The sequence below is a fragment of the Melanerpes formicivorus genome, unplaced genomic scaffold (assembly GCF_026170545.1).
Source record: "Melanerpes formicivorus ecotype bairdi unplaced genomic scaffold, bMelFor1.0.p_v2 SCAF_22, whole genome shotgun sequence".
In the NCBI taxonomy this organism is placed as follows: Eukaryota; Metazoa; Chordata; class Aves; order Piciformes; family Picidae; genus Melanerpes; species Melanerpes formicivorus.
The window spans coordinates 9,806,355-9,825,125 of NW_027142374.1; the positions used below are offsets into that span (position 1 = coordinate 9,806,355).

At 41.4% G+C, this 18,771-nt stretch overlaps 1 protein-coding gene across 4 annotated transcripts in view; it reads right to left on the reverse strand.

Annotated features, from left to right (window-relative positions):
- The window catches only part of GRIA3 (glutamate ionotropic receptor AMPA type subunit 3), a 161,335-nt gene that overhangs the window by 67,459 nt on the left and 75,105 nt on the right, over positions 1-18,771 (reverse strand). The window lies entirely within an intron of this gene.

The window sequence follows — 18,771 nt, forward strand, 5'->3', positions numbered from 1 at the left end:
CCACTCAAGCATTTCTCTCTACAAATGGAGTAAATGAATGGAATCACTAGGAGACAAAAAAGCAGCAGGATGATCTGAGCAGCTGGACTCTGCCAGGGTAACAAGAAGGGGTGGAGCAGCACTGTCTGGCAAGTCTGAATTCTGTCATCCTGTCTGCTCAGCCCCACTCAAGCAGCACCATGCTTTTGCAGAAAGGAGGGAAAAACACAGTTCCCATATCTATGCAGCCAGATACCAGCACACCAGCAATACCTTTTGTGCAAGATGATGCCATTGCATTTAGCACTGGCACTGTTCCCTTGCCTTCAGATTACAATCTCAGCAAAAATGATCCAGTCCCACAGCCATCAGGTGGAACAATGTGTAGCAGCATGAATTTACTTAATAATTGTGGTGATTACGTGTGTGTCAGGATACAGTCAGACTTACCCAGACTTTCTGGGTTAAGCTAACAAAAGTTAAAAATTGCAAACTTAGCGATGGCAATACCCGACAGCTGTATCACAGACTATCCCCTAGGAGCAGCTCAAGTGAACAGATGATGCTTTTTGATGAAGAATCACCTGAAAATCTCTACATATCATACCAACCTACTTCTCTGTGGCTGCAGATAAATACTCTAAATGCCATACTCCAAAAGGTACCTTTTCAACAGGATGACTTAGGGTTTTGCTAAAAACAGACATTTGAGTCACTGACTTTAGATATACTTCTGAGCCTATTAAAGTTCTTGATTAAGTTCCCAATTGCCTCTTTCAGTTGTCTTGTCCTTAACAGATACCATTTCTTTTAAATTCACATTTAATTCTGTAGGAATTTGCATACTTCCAACAGTCTGAAAATAAATTGCTGCTCAGGTCCTCTTGAGAACTGTCTGTACACTCTGTTGGTAGAAAGCATCTGCTTTCCTACACTCACATTTGTTTTCTATGGAAATGTGCAGGCTTCCTTCAGATCATCTGGTGTGTGTGCTATTTGCATACTGAATTCTCTGTATGTATGTTTTAATTTCACCTTAAAGGCAGCAATTTACTTTTAAAAGGTTAGAGACAAAGAACTTATTTATCAACAATGCTCTTTGCTGGTAACAAGTAACAAAGCTTTTACATTTCTCTCCAGAAATGTGTTTATTTAAGAGAAAAATATCCCAGATTAAGTCAGAGGCTGTAAGAAAAACGTACATGGAGCTGCTACAGGCATCAGGAGCAATACCGCAAACAGGAAATGTAGGGCTCATTAGCATAGATCAGACTCAACTTCATCTCATCTGTTGTCATGTCTCCAAACCAAAGAGAAATAACTCTGTTTAGGCCCCTAGAGAGGTCCAACATACTACAGTCAAATTTTTATTCATAAAGCATCTTCCAGGTTCTTTCAGAACCTGCCAGCATTTCTACTCACAAAATCAAGCATGTTAGCTCATAATTATTTAACTGGATCTTAACAATGTGTTTAGAATTCACTGTGCATGCTGTCCTAAATCTTAACAGGCACAACTCTCCTCCTCCCTCCCTTTCCACCTTCTACAAACTGTCCAGCGTCTTGAAAGGTGCTGCTGGATTAGTGAGTCCAACAGAAGCAATCACAGACATCAGTGCTACACCTAGGGGAGCCAAGGGGTGGATAAAGCTTTTTTATGAAGAAAGAAAATAAGAGTATAACAAATAAATCTCATTGACTGCTTATATATTGTGAAGCTTATATAGAAAGTGGGATATTGAACACCAGTGGTGAATAGAAAGCCAGGATTACAGGACAAGGATTTCACAAGGCTACATGTCTTTACTGAGTTTCACATCCATGACTTAATATTGCTTTCACCTTGACTGAAAGAAAAGCTTATAAGATTTTATACTGAACAAAAGAGGAGGGAAAAAATGGCTGGAAACTATCATAAATATTTCAGACTCCTGCTCCCACATGATTCGTACCTTGTAGATAAGAAGATCATAATGTCAGGTTTGGTATAGAATCCAGTAAAGTTCATATTTTTCATAGTTTCATAGTTTCATTCAGGGTTGGAAGGGACCACAAGGATCATCTAGTTCCAACACCCCTGCCATGGGCAGGGACACCCCACACTAGATCAGGCTGGACAGAGCCTCATCCAGCCTGCTTTTAAACACCCCCAGGGACAGGGCCTCGACCACCTCCCTGGACAACACATTCCAGGGTTTCAACACTCTCATGGTGAAGAACCTCCTCCTCACATCTAGCCTGAATCTCCCCACCTCCAGCTTCATTCCATTCCCCCTAGTCCTAGCACTACCTGATATCCTGAGAAGTCCTTCCCCAGGCTTCCTGTAGGCCCCCTTCAGATACTGGAAGGCCACAATTAGGTCACCTCGGAGCCTTCTCTTCTGCAGACTGAACAGCCCCAACTCCTTCAGTCTGCCCTCACAGGAGAGGTGCTCCAGCCCTCTGATCATCCTTGTGGCCCTTCTCTGGACACGTTCCAGCACCTCCACATCCCTCTTGTAATAGGGGCTCCAGAACTGGACACAGTACTCCAGGTGGGGTCTCACCAGGGCTGAGTAGAGGGGGAGGATCACCTCCCTCGACCTGCTAGCCACACTTCTCCTGATGCAGCCCAGGATCTGATTGGCTTTGCGGGCTGCAAGTGCACACTGAGAGCTCATGTTGAGCTTTTTGTCCACCAGCACCCCCAAGTCTCTCTCTTCAGGGCTACTTTCCAGCCAGTCACTGCCCAGCCTGTATTTGTGCCTGGGATTGCCTGGGATTTTTAATTAACTATTTGGATATTTCCAATTAATTAAGAGAAAATCTAGAGGCAGCATAATTAAAATATATCTGGTTTTAAAATACAAGTCAGATCTTCTGGCCAGCACCAGGCTTACTGGAAGTACAGACCCATATGCCAGATTTGAGAAATTAAGTCAGCAATGCCAATTTTAGTTTATCATTTGCATGGGGGAGTTATTTTTTTGAATGAAAGCATAAAGACAGTCTGGTTTCTACTGCATCAGGCATCATGATAATAAACAGACAACAACATTTTTTCTGCCTTAGCTTTTACAGGTTTGGGAGATAGCATTCTAGAGCTTAACTGGCCAATATTACATTGGTATGGAACATTGTGGTATTTCTAAAGCAGTAATTATGATTCTCTCATGATGTAGTTGAAAGACTGCACAACACCTGAAAGGAAAGAGCAAAGAGGAAGCAAAATAACTTTATTACTAACCTCACAATTACCCCATTACCCTTTGACTTATTCCCTACTGAATTTACAACCACAGATATATCCTAGTCTAGATAATGGATCAGTGGGCTTTGGCCATGAAAATTAAATGTTGGAGTCAAGGGTGAAAGGAGCATTTCATGAAGACTGGTGAACTGTGGTATGAAAGTCAAGGCAGGGAAGATGTTTTAAACAGTAGTGATGGAGACAGATCTGGGGGATTTTGCTGGAATACTTCCCCAAGGACTTGACAAGGAACTAGAATGGTAAGAACAGACTGTGTAGGTGAACAGTAGTTTGTGTCTGACTCATAAAAGGAAAGAGAGCTTTTCTTTTATGGATGGAGGAAAATTACATAATAGGTGAATTTGGTAGGGACATCTAGAAACTGACTACTCCAACCCCTGAGCTTAAAGGAGGGGAAGCTAGAGTAGTTTGCTCAGAATCACATCTATCCTGTCCCAAAAACAGAGACTTCACAAGCTCTTTGGGCAGCCTATTTCAGTGTCTGTCCATTCTCAGAGTAAAAATGACTCTTCTGTTGTCTAAACAGAATTTCCTGAACTTCAGTTCGTACCCTTGCCTCTTGTCTTGTCTGGACACCCCTGAGACTCTGAAACTCAGTGAGACTCTCCTCAGAGAGTCCTACTTCATTCCTCCCATCAGATATTTGGGATACATTACTAATATCATGCCTAAGCTTTCTCCTCTCCAGGCTATGCAATCAAAGTTCTCTGTCTTTCTTTACACATCAGATGCCCCAGTCCTTTAATCATCACACCGCTGTGTGAGTGCAGTGCTGGCTTGTGCTCAACTTGTCTGCCAGGACCCCAAGATCCCTCTTTGCAGAGCTGCTTGCCAGCCAGGAAGCCTCTATCAAGTCTCTCCTGGTGCATGGCTTCAGTCTTTCCCAGATGTATGACTTTGCACATCCCTTTGCTGAAGATCATGAGGTTCCTTTCTGACCTCTTCACCAGCCTGTCAAAATATTGCTGCACAACCTGCAATACACATCTGGTGTATCAAGCAGTCCTAATCAGGTACCATCTGCAAACTTGCTGAGTCTACTCCATCCCACAATCTTCAGAAAATTAATAGAGAGATTAATTAGTTTTAGCCTCAGTAGCTTCAGGGTGCCCCAAATAGTCACTTGCATCCAGCTGGCCTTTGTGCTGCTGATCACAAGCCTCCAAGCCCAGCAGTTTAGTCACATTTAAATCCACCTTACTGCCTGTGTGGGCTTTGATTTGGAAGTCCTAGAAAAATACAAGGTAGGAGGTTATGCTTACACCCTTACCTAGAGAAGTAGCTATCACAGTTTTGGCAGCAGTGAAAAGAAAACTACCCTGTCCAATTAATACCTGTTGGGAGCTCATCTTCCCCTCATTTGAATCTACTACCATCTGGTCAGTTTAGTCTGTTTGGTCAAAGTTATTTATCATCCTTTATTTACAAATGAAAACATGAAGAAAATATAAGATCACAAAAGTAAAGGCTATCTCATCTACTACTCAAACCCATGATATTTTATGACTCTATTAGATCCTTCCATAACATAAAACACTGATGGTGATAGGCAGTGTTGTCACAAAGAAGGTCTAAAGGTTTTTACTGTGCTTTTCATACCTGACAAGTGGCAGAAATATGCCACTTAAATGGAATGACAGGCAGAGATCTGACCTGCTGTAATGTATCTTTCCATTTTGACCATACCTGGGAACAATGAGGCAGTTTAAGTATAGAACACTTCTTTCCCATGTTTTAAAAAGACAGCAAGAAAAAAATGAGATGTCCTATATGCTCAGAGTAAAAAAGCATCTTGTTGATATTGTTAAGGTGGTTCATTCATTAATTAGAGTTCCAATTTTGCAAAAAGCCCACGTTTAACAACTGTTTCTTCTGATTTTTAAGCATATGTGTAAGTTTCTGAGGACAGGAGGATAGCTGCCTTCAGTTGAGCCTTCACACCTTGCTACAGAAATACAATTTATCACACGTTGGCCTTCAAAGCCCTGGGCTCAGGGTGACTCGAACACCTATACGATAACACCAATGTCAGAAGCAATAGCAGAATTCTGTCTTTTCAGAAGCAAACAAGAAAAGACAGATTAATGGACTCAGGTATAAAAAAAAACCAAACCAACATCATCATCAGGATTAGCTATCAGTATGGCCTGTACTTTGTGGGAACAGCACGGATATCATGCACAGCAACTGTCTGGCAAGCCTAAATTGTTTCAGAGCACACTGTCTCCCCTCCTGGGTATCAGGTCAAGTGATTTCTAGTTTCTCTTCCTAGTGATAGCATTTCTCTTCTGAAGATGGAGTTACTTGAACCTTATCTCAGATCAGAACAGCTCCAACCTGATATTGGTTTGAATGATTGAAAGGTTGCGCTGCGTAATGCAGCACCCCACTGGACCACTGACACAGGCTAATTTGGTCTCCAGGACACAATTAGGAAAGTATAGAAACAGAGTATCAGGGTGACAATCCAATTAGTTCAAATAAAAGCTGAAGTCAAGGCCCTAAAAGTTCTTGTCAGTATGTTAGCAAGGATGTTTAGCTTATCTTGAGTGGCATCTGTAACCTACTGCATGTCAGCTGTTTCTACCACTCCAGCAAAAGAAGCCCTTCAGCTGGAAGAGATCACTCTCTCTGGCCTTCTTCCTACTCTGCAGGCCCTTGCTGCAGTGGGGAAGCTTACCGTGGGGCTTACAGTCACGTCTAGGGTCACTGCCGCATTAACAGCAGGGTAGTTACTTTCTACAGCATTACCATGTGTGTGAAGGTGCAAGAGCATTTGGCAGCCATATATAATCACTCCTCACTATGTTTACTTTGCACAGGTCACTCCTTGTCATGCAAATTTTCCAGATAGGAGTACAATAAATAGGAGAACAGAAAAGAAAAGCTCTCCTGAAAGGCAAGCAGGATTTTCCTCATCTAACCAGATGCCACAGTAAAAATAAAATCCCCTGTAAACTCAGGAGATCCATTTAACTGCCTGCAAAGCCCATTCTTCTGTTTTCCAATTTACACACATGCTCCTGCAGAAAAAGCAAGTTCTCTTTGAGGATTATAAACAGCAGACAAAGCTCCGTCTTCCCCCAGCAAACTTATAAAAATTAGATTTTTTTGGTGTCATGATTTTGTCTCTTTTTATCACACCAACACCACCAGCAGCAATACATGAGGTTAAAAAGAAAATGCAATCCTGTGGCACCAAAAGATACATCACAGCTACCCATGGACTGTCAGAGCCTAACAAGTGATACTTCTGACTTCACTTCCACAGAAGCAAAGCCATTTCCACATTCAGTAGAAGTGACTTCCCTATGCAAAGGGATTGTAATTGCAGTGCAAGCCCAGGGAAGGTGGTTTAGTTCTTCACTTAGTATTAATGGGAACGGAATCTGGCCACCAGGGATTGTAATGGTGTAAAATATGCAGTAAACAATTATTTCATTTATATGAAAAATGAGTACTATATTACATTTGAGATAAATATTAAATGAAGATTAAGATGAAGATTCCACACACGTAGTATTTGTTGCAGATAAAAATAACTGCACGTATAGTTGTGATTAATGCATTCACCAATTCAGCGGCTTCATGCCCTTTAGGGAATGTCATGAACCCATACACAGTCCCAGCTGCTTGATTTTGTATTTTTTTGCAGTGTATGGTCCTAAGAATTTTATTTCCTTGCAACTGCCAGCTTATGTATTTGTGACTACATCTCATAAAAAAAATCCCTACTTTACTCTACGGTAAAGTATCAAAATAATTTCGTTGGGCTCATAAAATATTCTTCAAACAAACAGCTTTTGGCTGTTCCACAATGTATCTCTCACGGAAAATAATCTCCTAGACAATAGGAAACTCCTAGAAGAAGGGAACAAAAATGTGCATGGTGGGAGCAGGGATCAGAGTTGCCTCTGATGTATTTCATTACAGTTCCCCCCCGGCCCAGCCCCCTCCTTGTGCCCTTCTCTCCCTCTCCTCTCTCACTTCAAGAGCAAAATTTTACTTCTAGGTTGTCTCCAGATAGATGATGGTTGTGCTTGTTAGCCCTTGGAGGGTAATTAAATGCAACATCCAAAAGCTGCATTGTATTTCATTCTCCCTCCATATGGCTAAACTCTCTGTTCCCATAACTAATCTGACATTTGCCGATTGAAGATTGTGTGGCGGGATACACATTCAATTTGTGCATAAAAGGTTACATTAGAAATTACTTAGGGAAAAAATTACAAGCTGCAACACAGGTTTTGAGGGCACGATGCTTTCTCCTAATTTCTTTCACTGTGATGACAAACTTTTCCGTGAATTTTCTTGTGCCCTGAGACAATTTTCCTAAATTCATTTTCCTCGGTGTGATTTAGCAATATTGTCAGATTCACAAATCCATTGGCACAGTTACTGTTACAGGATATATTCAACTGCAAAACATCAGACCCTGGGGGACACCAGGATGAAGATTTTTATGATGCCTGGTAACTGACATTCATAATCACAATTATTTACTCTTTAAGCTGAAGAAAATGGATTAAATAAATTCATCCTTGTATCAAAATCTCCGCTTAGACAGATGAGAACAAGGTTGCATTGCTCAGGACTACATCTCTCTTCGTAAGTCATGTCCCTTGGTACAAAGGCCTTTGCATCAAAGTCAATCATAACTTAAGCTACCCTGCATTACTTGAAGTCATTTCACTAAAAACAAGACCAAATATGGGAGGTAGTTACAAACATAACAAAAATTCTTCGTGGCATATGAAAAGGGATACTCAAAATTGCCGAGACCTTCGCCCCTTATTTTGCCAAGATATTCTCAAGAGAAGATACTGTTCCCAGAGAGCTTCCTTGAAGAAGAAATTTTTCATCACTGAATGTTTTTAAGCTTTTTGAGGGAGATTAATAAAGTAAAAATCCAGCTGTGTTCTGGAGGGTTTTTTTTCAGTTGTATTTATGGGAAGTAAACAGACTTAATTAAATATGTTACTTGCAGCAGTCATTTCCACACACAGGTTGTTTTAGGAAGGAGATAATATTTTAATTGTCTATGCAGTTCTAGTATATTCTTTGAGAAATATCCTCCCTTGAAAAATATTCATAATGAAGATTGATTTTACATCCAAGGTAATTTCACAGAGGTTTGGTACCTTCTCAAGCCTCTGTGAAATCTTAATTTCAAAACTCACCTGGAATTTCACATAGAAGCTTCAGATCTCAAAGAAAACAACTGAAAAACCAAATGTGTACAGGAAGTTTGAAATCACAATAAGCTCCCTGTGTTGAGTGCCAGAGTTGCTTTAATTAGACTCTGACAAACCATACTGTGGTACTCTCCTCACTGGTTTCAACTTCAGGATCTGCTGGTTCAGTCTTGTCTTCCTCCTGTGTTTTTGGCTATACCATTCTCAGGTGGCATACTACCAGAAGGTCTGCCACCATGACATTACGGGGCTCAGGTTATGTTCTCTGATCTAACACATTGTTTTGGCATGAAGTTTTTTGAAGACAGCTGATTTGGTAGCGTATTTGGAAGCTTGCAACTTCTGTTTCTCTCTACGGATCTTCCCGAGTCCAAGAAAACTGAAAATCCTATTAGCTGATAGGAAAGGTACACAGAGAAAGATTCTCACTGTACTCTGTCTTCCTGCTACTTCTGATAAATTCTGAAATATTCATCTACCTTGCATCTAACCCTGTCGAGGGTGTCATGGATGAGTGACAGTCAAGGCCCTATGGAAATCGATCTTCTGCTGCTTAAGCCTCAGTTCACTGACTCTAAGAAACACGAGGTTTTGCTAACTTGAGAGTGAATACATACTGCTGCTACCTGTGCTGTGGTACTCCAGAGAGCCCAGAACAACAGGAATTTATGTTAACGATGGGCAAGCTTTTCAGTAACCATCACATGTTTTCAGTGACACACAACCACCTTTTCAAAAGATACTGGCATTTCTTAGGCAGTTCTCAGCTCAGAAACATGTAGCTGGCTGCACGGCTAGGGTTGACCGCCCTTCTCTAGCAACATTCACAATTAAATTTCCTTCACTCTACGATTCAAACAGCTCCTACCTCTTATATCATGGTACTGTCATGATAACACCCTCATTTCTGAGTTCACATACACCCTTTCTACTTACGCTGCCCTCTTGCTTCACAGCAGTTGTGTATACTATACCGCATCAGGTACATCAAATTCAGCATTATCAGACTTTTGGACTAGCATCCTTTGCTAAGTTTCACACCTAAAGTCACTTTCACAAAGACTATTAATAATGGTAATCTTACCTTTATTTTCTTAGTTTCCCAAATCTTCTGCAGAGATCACAAGTACTTCAGCACTGCCATACAGTTTGAAGGCATACCCATATAATTAACAAGCAGTTCTTTAGTGACCTTTGCACCATGTACCTACCCCCTGTGACACAGCAGATGATACCTAACTGCTCCTTTTTGGGTTTCAGTGAATGGTGTATGCTGAACGTTCTTAAGAGTACATTCTTGCAATCACAGACAAACATAAACAATGCTTATTTTCTCTTCCCATACCCCAGAGAGTAAATGAAACTCCTTCACTCTTAGCTGCTCAAAATATAAAAAGATGTATAGACACTGGGAGGAAGAAAGTAGGTAAACTGAGGTACACAGTTTTTATTTTAAAAGTATATACATTTCCCATTTTCCCTACTCCTCCCATCAGTATGCTAGAGTAAAATCCCAGTGTGACTCCCTGGAATTGAACATGAGTCCCTGGAAACAGAATTCTGCTTATGTAAACCATTACTGCATGTCAGGATTGCTTCAAACTATTATATGGATATAACCCAGAAGTGTCTCAGTAATTCAGTCCCAATGCTCACATGAGAATCTTTTGGAAGGGATTTTGTACTGCAGAGCACTGCCTTCAAGCAGACTAAAAAAAATACTGAATAGTAGCCATTCTTCACCCCACCGCCCCCTCCTTTGGAGTGATTCCTTTCCTTTTTAAATGCCCTATGAAATTAAGAAAAGGTAAACAAATCACTGCAGCCTCCTCTAGGAAAAGCAAGGTTACTTTTCCGATACCTTCTATTATAAATGGTATTTTATTGTGACAAGCATTGCATTCAGTTTGCTCTTTTCAGTGCTTTGAAGGAGTTCGGAAGGTTTATTCTGTTTCACTATAAACAGCACTCTGTAATATTCCCTGCCTAACTAGGTGCATAAACCATGAACTGAAAGAGATTACGAGGAGTTAATTTATTTTTACTAGACTTAGTGTATGCAGCAGGGGAAGCCATTTTACTCACATGAGGTAATAAAGTTACAGCAATATTATTCTTTTCTGATTCTTTACATGCATCCTCCCAGGACAGAAGATACTTGGGGTATTTTTAAGGGTCTATGTCTATCACTGATAATTTTATTCATTACATATTTCAGAAGAATGAGCTTCCAGTAGTACATATGCCAGCATAGCAACTTGTGCATGGTGTGACACAAATACATTTAATTTAGTAATATGGGCTTCTTTTAAGCCTGGGAAATTTAATTTCCTCTAAAATTGTTATGCTGTTTTCCATCTTCATGGTCGAACCCTGTGGGATGAGTTTGCATTTCAGGTTTAGTTTGATGACTTACAGGGTCTGATACTGCACTGGTACAAAGGTGGGTTAGGAATCATGTATGAACTTGTAATGGCAAGCAGTGAGTGACTTTGCCATATTATGGATGACCCAAACTCATCTGCAGCCCTGAGAAAATGCACCATAGCTCTGGATGACACATAGGGACTTCATATTTAGGGACTTCCCCCTACTAGGCTATAGCTATCAGTTGCTAGTGACTTATGTACAGCGCTGCCAGAATTCAGGCTGAAAAAGCCCTGTAGGGTGGTCCCTACTATGAAAGTCTTGCTCTGTGAAGCGTGGTGCAACAGTCCTCTATGAAATGTATTTGGGAACATCTTGGTGGATGAGGGACCCTGAAAAACAACAGTGGTTCTTTTCCTCCCCCAGAGACATGATTCATATCGCAGCAAAGCCATTAATCCCAGCTTAAGTCAGCTGTGAAAACAGACATACACTCTTGTGCGGCTTCTCTGCTACTGAGTTAGGTCTTCTTCCCTTGTAAATGAACTTATGAGACACCAGAACTATCATGCTGTCACTGGTGATGTACAACGCCTGTTTGCACAGTGGTATTGTGCTATTACTATTCATTTTGATAGTGTGTTTCCTTCCTCTCCCTGCAGTTGGTTCATCTGAATTGTTGCCAAGATGGTTGCCTTGGAAACTAATTAAGGAAAGCCTTTGGTTAGAAGCAGAGTTTCGAGCATTAAACTATTTGAGAGACAGATGCAGAAATTAAGGTAATGTCTGCTAAGATGAAAGGGTTTATCCTTTATAGGAGAAGAAAGAACCACATTAAATGCTAGGACTGTAACACAGTAACTTCTATACAACACTGGAAAAGATGCGCAAAAGAGGGATTTTAAAACCAGCCAGGGGCTTAGAAGAGGTGGCAAAGATTCATAGAGCTGGACAAATACAGTGGGACAAAGAACCTCAGGAGATCACATGGTCAGCAAATTCCAGCCAGCATTTCCTTTCCCTCAAACACTCTCTACCTTTAAAAGACTTCTTGTGAATGTTGTTTTTGAAAAATAGGAGTACAACCAACAAAAGACCAAATAGTTTCCCCACAGACCAGGTACGGCATCAGAAGCATCACTGTGTACATCTGCTTCCAGAGTGCATCAAATGCACAAGTCAGAGGCTATTGCAAAAGGCCCTCAGGCTCAACTTTTCTCCTGAGACTGTCATCAAGGGTAACAACTAGTGTCAGCTGCAGACACAGCCCACACAAGCTAAATAATGACAAGGACCCTGAGAGGGCTTTCTGAGGGCAAACACACATGCACAAATTCTATGCCCTAAAAAAAATGCAACAAAAGGTGAACTATATGGCAAATTGTGCTTTTACAGCTATCTATTAAGCGAAGTTCAAAGCAAATACAATCTCTCTCTGAGCACTATGTATCCATTAAAATATTATCTCCATCATAAAGTTCAGGCTAATGGTTGACTTGCAGCAGTGTAATAGCAAAGACTTTGCCTCTCTGCATTCAATGGCATTGCAGAGGTTGCCAGACAAATATGCCTGTAATTGTATAAAAGTATACAACAAGTGTTGTGGTAAAAATATGCAAAAGATCAAAAGCAGGTGCATGTGTGTGCATTGGGGTGTGCACTTATACCCCACGAATTATCACAGAACATAAACAGAGGAATTGCTCCTATTACAGCAAAATAAAAACCCTGATGGTGACTTCAGGTTCTGGCATAAGAAACCAGAGTTGCTTGGCAGCAGTCTTTCTACGTATAGCAGCTTGCACATTTATGGTCAGACGTTTTTGGTATTAATTATTATTATTAGTGATCAGATACGTTTAAAACTGTTCTTTAACGCCTTTTGAACACTTTTAAGCTTTGTGTGCCATTACCTCAGTCATTCTGCAGGATGACTAATACGCTGCTCAATTCCTGTCATTTGGAACCTGCCTTGCTTTATGAAGTTTGGATGATGGCTTTTGAGAGAGGTTACTATTTACAAGCTAGAAAATGTCTCCTCAGGTATGTGTGAATGGTGCTCTGTGTGGGGTAGATTAGCCACAGATGTTACTTCTCTCTGCTTCAGCAATCCATCTCTGGCCATTTATTAGTTTTACAGCTGATAGGAGCAGGCTCTTTAAGGCAAACACAGTTGTCACTTTTGACATAGGTCCGTTTTTTAGTTACCTTCCACTAGCAACAGTCCTGAGGGTGGCTGACCCAAGTAATTCCCCTTTGCTCCCCATACAGACTTGTGAGCTGCTGAAAGGCTCTGATGTGAAGTGAAAGAAGTGACCTTTCATTCTGCTTTAGATGCTGGTTTCAGCAATACCCATGGGGACCTAATGAAGAAATGCCCTAATTTCCAAGTTTCTAGTTAATTGGAAGCATAAAAATGACCTGTACCAGTTTCTGAGTGACATTACCCCACACCGTACACATCAGATGCTCTCTTGGAGCTTCATTTGAACCCCTCCTCTGGTCTACACAGAGGATAAAATTGGGCTATGACACAGCTGTGGCATGGAGCCCTCGAGACTGTGGCAGGGACATGGTGCTCTGGAGGCGGTGTTCCATGCAGTGCAGTACCTTCAGAAGACACAGCCTTACTAGGGTTCATAAGCAAAGAAGAATCTGAAGGTACTCATAGCTCTGCTCCTCCTTGAAGTGCCCCACTGTGTTCAAGGCAGTTATTATATTTTTAATTGCTACAGAGAATACCAACAAACCCATGCCAGACTGTTTAGAATGAAAGAACCCAGGAAGCTTACAAGAAAGTGGTATTGACTTTTCAGCTCACATTCCTCCTTATCATTGTTTTTAATGACTACTGGTCAAGTGAACACTGCAGTTTTGTATTCATTCTTATGACATCCCAAAAGCGAAAGCTGTTGTGCAATGAGCACGCTCCTCTGAGACCTGAGCAGCTCAGCAGAGGGATGAAGCTGTGGCTGCACTTAAAACCTGCAGACCATCTTCCAAATCTCAAAATTTCAGACTCAAAGGTGAAGTCATAGCCAGCGCTTGCACTGGACAGAGTTCAGTCAATCAGATTACCCTTCCTAATCCTACAGATGCTTTACTGCAAGCCTTCTTTGACAGCCTGACTGTCATTGTAAAGTTTTGGGGACTGCATTCTTTGCTGTAATATTGCTTCTGCTTTGTGAGACGCTTCCACTCAATACAGATGCTGCCTTAGAGGCTAACCTTTATGACTACATTTGGAGATAGTGTCCTTTTGATAAAAGCATGCAGTCTCTGGTATAAACAGGCCTTTTGTAAAGTTTCACCATTTTGATCCTGAATGGGGTTTCTTCCTCCTTATTTTCCCTCAGGAGATTTTCTTCTAAATGGACATAAAGCCACTCTAGTCTGAAAAACAGCTTGTTATCCTGGGAATAAGAAAAACATATTTCTTGACTCAAAAACATGTCTCTCAATACACGGTTGAACAGGCTAAAGCTTACTGTTAGTTCTTAGAAGAAAATGTTCTTCTGTTTATGAGAACAAAATTTTATATCTATCTGTGAAGGAATACTGGAATATTTTAGCATCAAGGGACAAGAAGTGTGGGGAGCTTATGAATTTTGCATGACATAAGTGTTGCTATCTGTATGCTTCAGAGGCCACTGGATGATTAAATTGGATATAGTTTTGTTGCACAAGGAGCGTTATGGATCCACACGCTCAGTGGTTACAGAACTATAGGGCACACAAACAAGCAGATGGTAACTTACTGAATAACTATTAATCTCTCTGCTTGCCCTTACTCTGCAGCTGAAGAGACAGGGCCAGAAGACTCAATACAAGAGGCCCATCTCAAGATTCTCTGGAAGGGCAATGAAACCACTACAAAGAGAAGCCTGGCACAAACCAGATTACCAACGGAGAGTAGAAACTGAGATGACCTCTCTTCCCTACCTTACCTTTACATACCAGAGGGAGACTGCTGGAGATGACCCTTTCCTGGGCAAGAGCCAGTTCTGAGAAGTACTTCCTATGACATGTTTCAGATCCTGGAAATAAAGGGACATACAGATGTGCCAGCTGCTGAAGACATATGAAATATTTGAGGTCACTGGCTCACACATCTGCGTGTCACTGAAGGAAGGCACAGAATATTCCAGCAGTACCTGAAGACTATGAAGAAAATCCTCAGATGTGTAATTGTCTTTAGATAAGCCTACATTTTTGCAGAAGAGGCATACCCTGGTTTGAACTGGTTGAAATAAAGCATCAGAGGAAGAAAACTGCACACACTGACCAGCCTGATATAGGAGAAGAGGTCACTCTTATTCAGTCCAAGCACTAACACAAAGCCATGATATGTAGTTTCTGGAGCAGAGAACTGACAAGCTTGCTGAATGGCCTGGCCAAGAGCCCAAAAGTCTGATAGCAAACTCAGCACGTGTGTAGACTGTTTAGTGGTTTACAGTCTGTTTATTTCTGCCATTCCATTTGCTCTTGAATAAGTCCTGTTTAAGTTTCTGAAATTCAGGCAAACACTGAATTCCAGACAAACACTGTTCCTGAGCAAATCAAATAGCAGGTGCCACGCAAACCCACAGCAACCACAGCAAAACCCCTCTCTGAAGGGGGACACAACTCTGTAAAGTCTTGCACCTGGGGGACCAAAACCCTCATGCATCAGGACAGGTTAGGGACTGACTTGCTTGAAAGCAGCTCTGCAGAGAAGGACCTGGGAATGCTGGTGGACAAGAAGTTCACCATAAGGCAGCAATGTGCCTTTGTGGCCAAGAAGGCCAAAGGTATTCTAGGGTGCATGAAGAAGAGTGTGCCCACCATATCAAGGAAGGTTCTCTGTGCCCTCTACTCTGCCCTGGTGAGGCCACACCTGGAGTATTGTGTCCAGTTCGAGAAGGACAGGGAACTACTGGAAAGAGTCCAAGAGAGGGCCACAAAGGTGATTAGGGGACTGGAGCATCTCTCTTACAAGGAGTGGCTAAGAGACCTGGCACTCTTCAGCCTGGAAAAGAGAAGACTGAGAGGGGATCTTATAAATCCATATAAATATCTAAAGGGTGGAGGTCAAAAAGAAGAGACTGGGCTCTTCTCAGTGGTGGCCAGTGACAGGGCAAGGGACAATGAGTACAAACTATAACACAGGAAGCTTTACTTGAACTTAAAGAGAAACATTTACTTTGAGGGTGACGAAGCACTGGAACAGGCTGCTTGAAGAGACTTCAGAGTCTCTGTCTCTGAAGACTTTCAAACCCCATTAGGACATGTTCCTGTGAAACCTGTCCTAGATGTATTTGTATTAGCAGGGAGGTCAGACTAGATCTCCAGAGGTCCCTTCCAACCCCCACCATTCTGTGATTCTATGACCACTGCTGGAAGGTGATGGGAGGGCTGATATGCTCCTGGCGAGGCCAACAAAGGGAGAGGGATGGAAAGGCAGTTGGGCTGAGGCAGGCTGTGTCAATCCTCTGTAGGACAGTCTTGGCTTCCCCTTGATCTCACTGGGAAAAAGCTCTTCAAAGCCATCTGCAGTCCTGCAGTCAGGATGCTGTTAACATGTTCATATTTACCACCTCTTAGCTGAGCAGACTTTCTAGACTCCACACAAAGCACAGATTTGACTTTCTAAACTGCAATAAAATGCTAGATTTGAAATATGCAAATCCAGGTTTATCTTTCCCCTCAATGGTGTGTTATCAGCAAACACAGTTGGCTAAAAGGAAGACAACTCACCACTCCCTTGAGCAAACTGGCTGGCTGGATTTAAGCATCACACATATTTGTGAGATATTTTTAAAACTACTTTATGAGAAGATAACAAGGTAAGCAGAGGAGATGAAAATAAAACCAAGAATTATTTAGCTGTTATTTAGCCTGGAGTCCTCCATTACTGACTTTCCCTGCAGAAACTTAGATTATTGCTTTTCAGTATGACATGAAAATACAACTTCTGAAAACTGTTGCCAGAAGATAGTTTTTAGCATCAGAGGCACCACCCTAGGATCTGGTTGGACAATTCTTTGTCCAATGAACGGTCTCAGTAAAATAAAAAGAACAAAAAAAAGTCCTGCATAACTGGACAAATCTTGCTAGACTACTAAAAAGACATCATTAGTACCAGAGCATTTATCTCTGAATGTTATATTTCATTTGCTTTACTGTCTAGCATGGTTTCCTAACAAAAAAAGTTCTAAATCCAATTTTGATACTGTACATTCAAACAATTTTGCTGATGAGTATCTTCAATGAAATTAAGTAGAAACAGTTATATTACATCAACAGGTGACATAAATCACACATTATCTATGTGTGAAAATGTCTGCAGGATTTGGTTGCATAACACTGGAGTGCTCAACTGATTGCCTAAAACTGGTTGACAAAGTCCTAAAATCCAACTGCAAGAAAACTTTAGAATAGAATAGAATAAACCAGGTTGGAAGAGACCTTCAAGATCATTGCGTCCAACCCATCAACCAATCCAACCCACCTAAACAACTAACCCATGGCACCAAGCACACCATCAAGTCTCCTCCTGAAAACCTCCAATGACGGCGACTCCACCACCTCCCCAGGCCAATAGCAAATCACTCTTTCTATGAAGAACTTCTCCCTAACATCCAACCTAAACCTCCCCTGGCGCAGCCTGAGACTGTGTCCTCTAGTTCTGGTACTGGCTTTAAGGTATTTCAGAAATATTTGAGACAAGTTGGAATAAAGATTTCAGGGAAATGCCACAATTTTTTGTAAATAAAGCTCAAAAGACCTACAATGGACATGATATAGAAAAAGAGTAATTTAACTGTACAGAGATGGGCTACATACAAACCAATAATGACAGTAGAAAGGCTATAATTGTGCAAAAGTTGGAGTACTGTACAGTGTACTGTAGAGTTTGGAGGCTCCAAGAGCAAATCCTTAGTTACACAGATGCTAATCACATTGATAGAAAGCTGAATCAAATGTTTAATAACACTACAGCTTCACTAGGTCTGAATTTAGAATGCTTGCATTAGAAAAGAGTTCATGAGAATTTTCCTCTATGGTTTCCTTGGTTTATAGCTTTCATTAAGCTGCACCAGGGGAGGTTTAGGCTGAATGTTAGGAAGAAGTTCTTCATAGAAAGAGTGATTTGCTATTGGAATGGGCTGCCCAGGGAGGTGGTGGAGTCACCATCACTGGAGGTGTTTAGGAAGAGACTTGATGGGGTGCTTGGTGCCATGGTTTAGTTGATTAGATGGTGTTGGATGATAGGTTGGACTCAAATGATCTTGGAGGTCTTTTCCAACCTGGTCTGGTCCGGTCCATTCCATTCCATTCCATTCCATTCCATGTAGTGGAATGGTTTAATTTTTTTTTCCCCTCTCAGTTGCACAACATAAGAAAATGAGAAAGCACAATGTAAACAGAGTAAGAAAGATCAAACAAAAGGCCTGCTCCCCAGCTGAGAGTGTGCCCAAAGAGATGTTGAACCTTGGCTGAGGAGAGAGCACTCTCCTGCATCATCAGAGTGGGCTGTGGGTATGGTGTTTTGCATCTTTTGCAAGAATATGAGAAACTAAAATTAAAAATAAAACAGGAGAAAATGAGTTTCTTACACTTTGCTGTATGATTTCCCTGAAGAAAGCATTCACCATATTGACTAAAGATGCAGTGTGAAATGCAGTGGTGTCTGTGCACATCCCAACCATGCTGCCTGTCAGTTACCAACCAGCATTGGCTTGTGCTAGGTTCTCTTGAGCATCTCTTTCCTTCCTGTAAACAGCACTTGTGGGACCTGGCTGTGACACAGTGATTCAGTCCCTGCAGACTGATGATACACCTCAAGGCTTGACAAGAACCAAAACTTTTGAGCAGGAACTCAGTGACTGTAGCTTCTTCATTTCCCAGGGTGCACAACAGCAAGGTCAGCTTGTGACTAGTTTACAGTACAACATTTCTAAGAGATATGCTAATGCTTCATGAAATTTAAATGCTTCT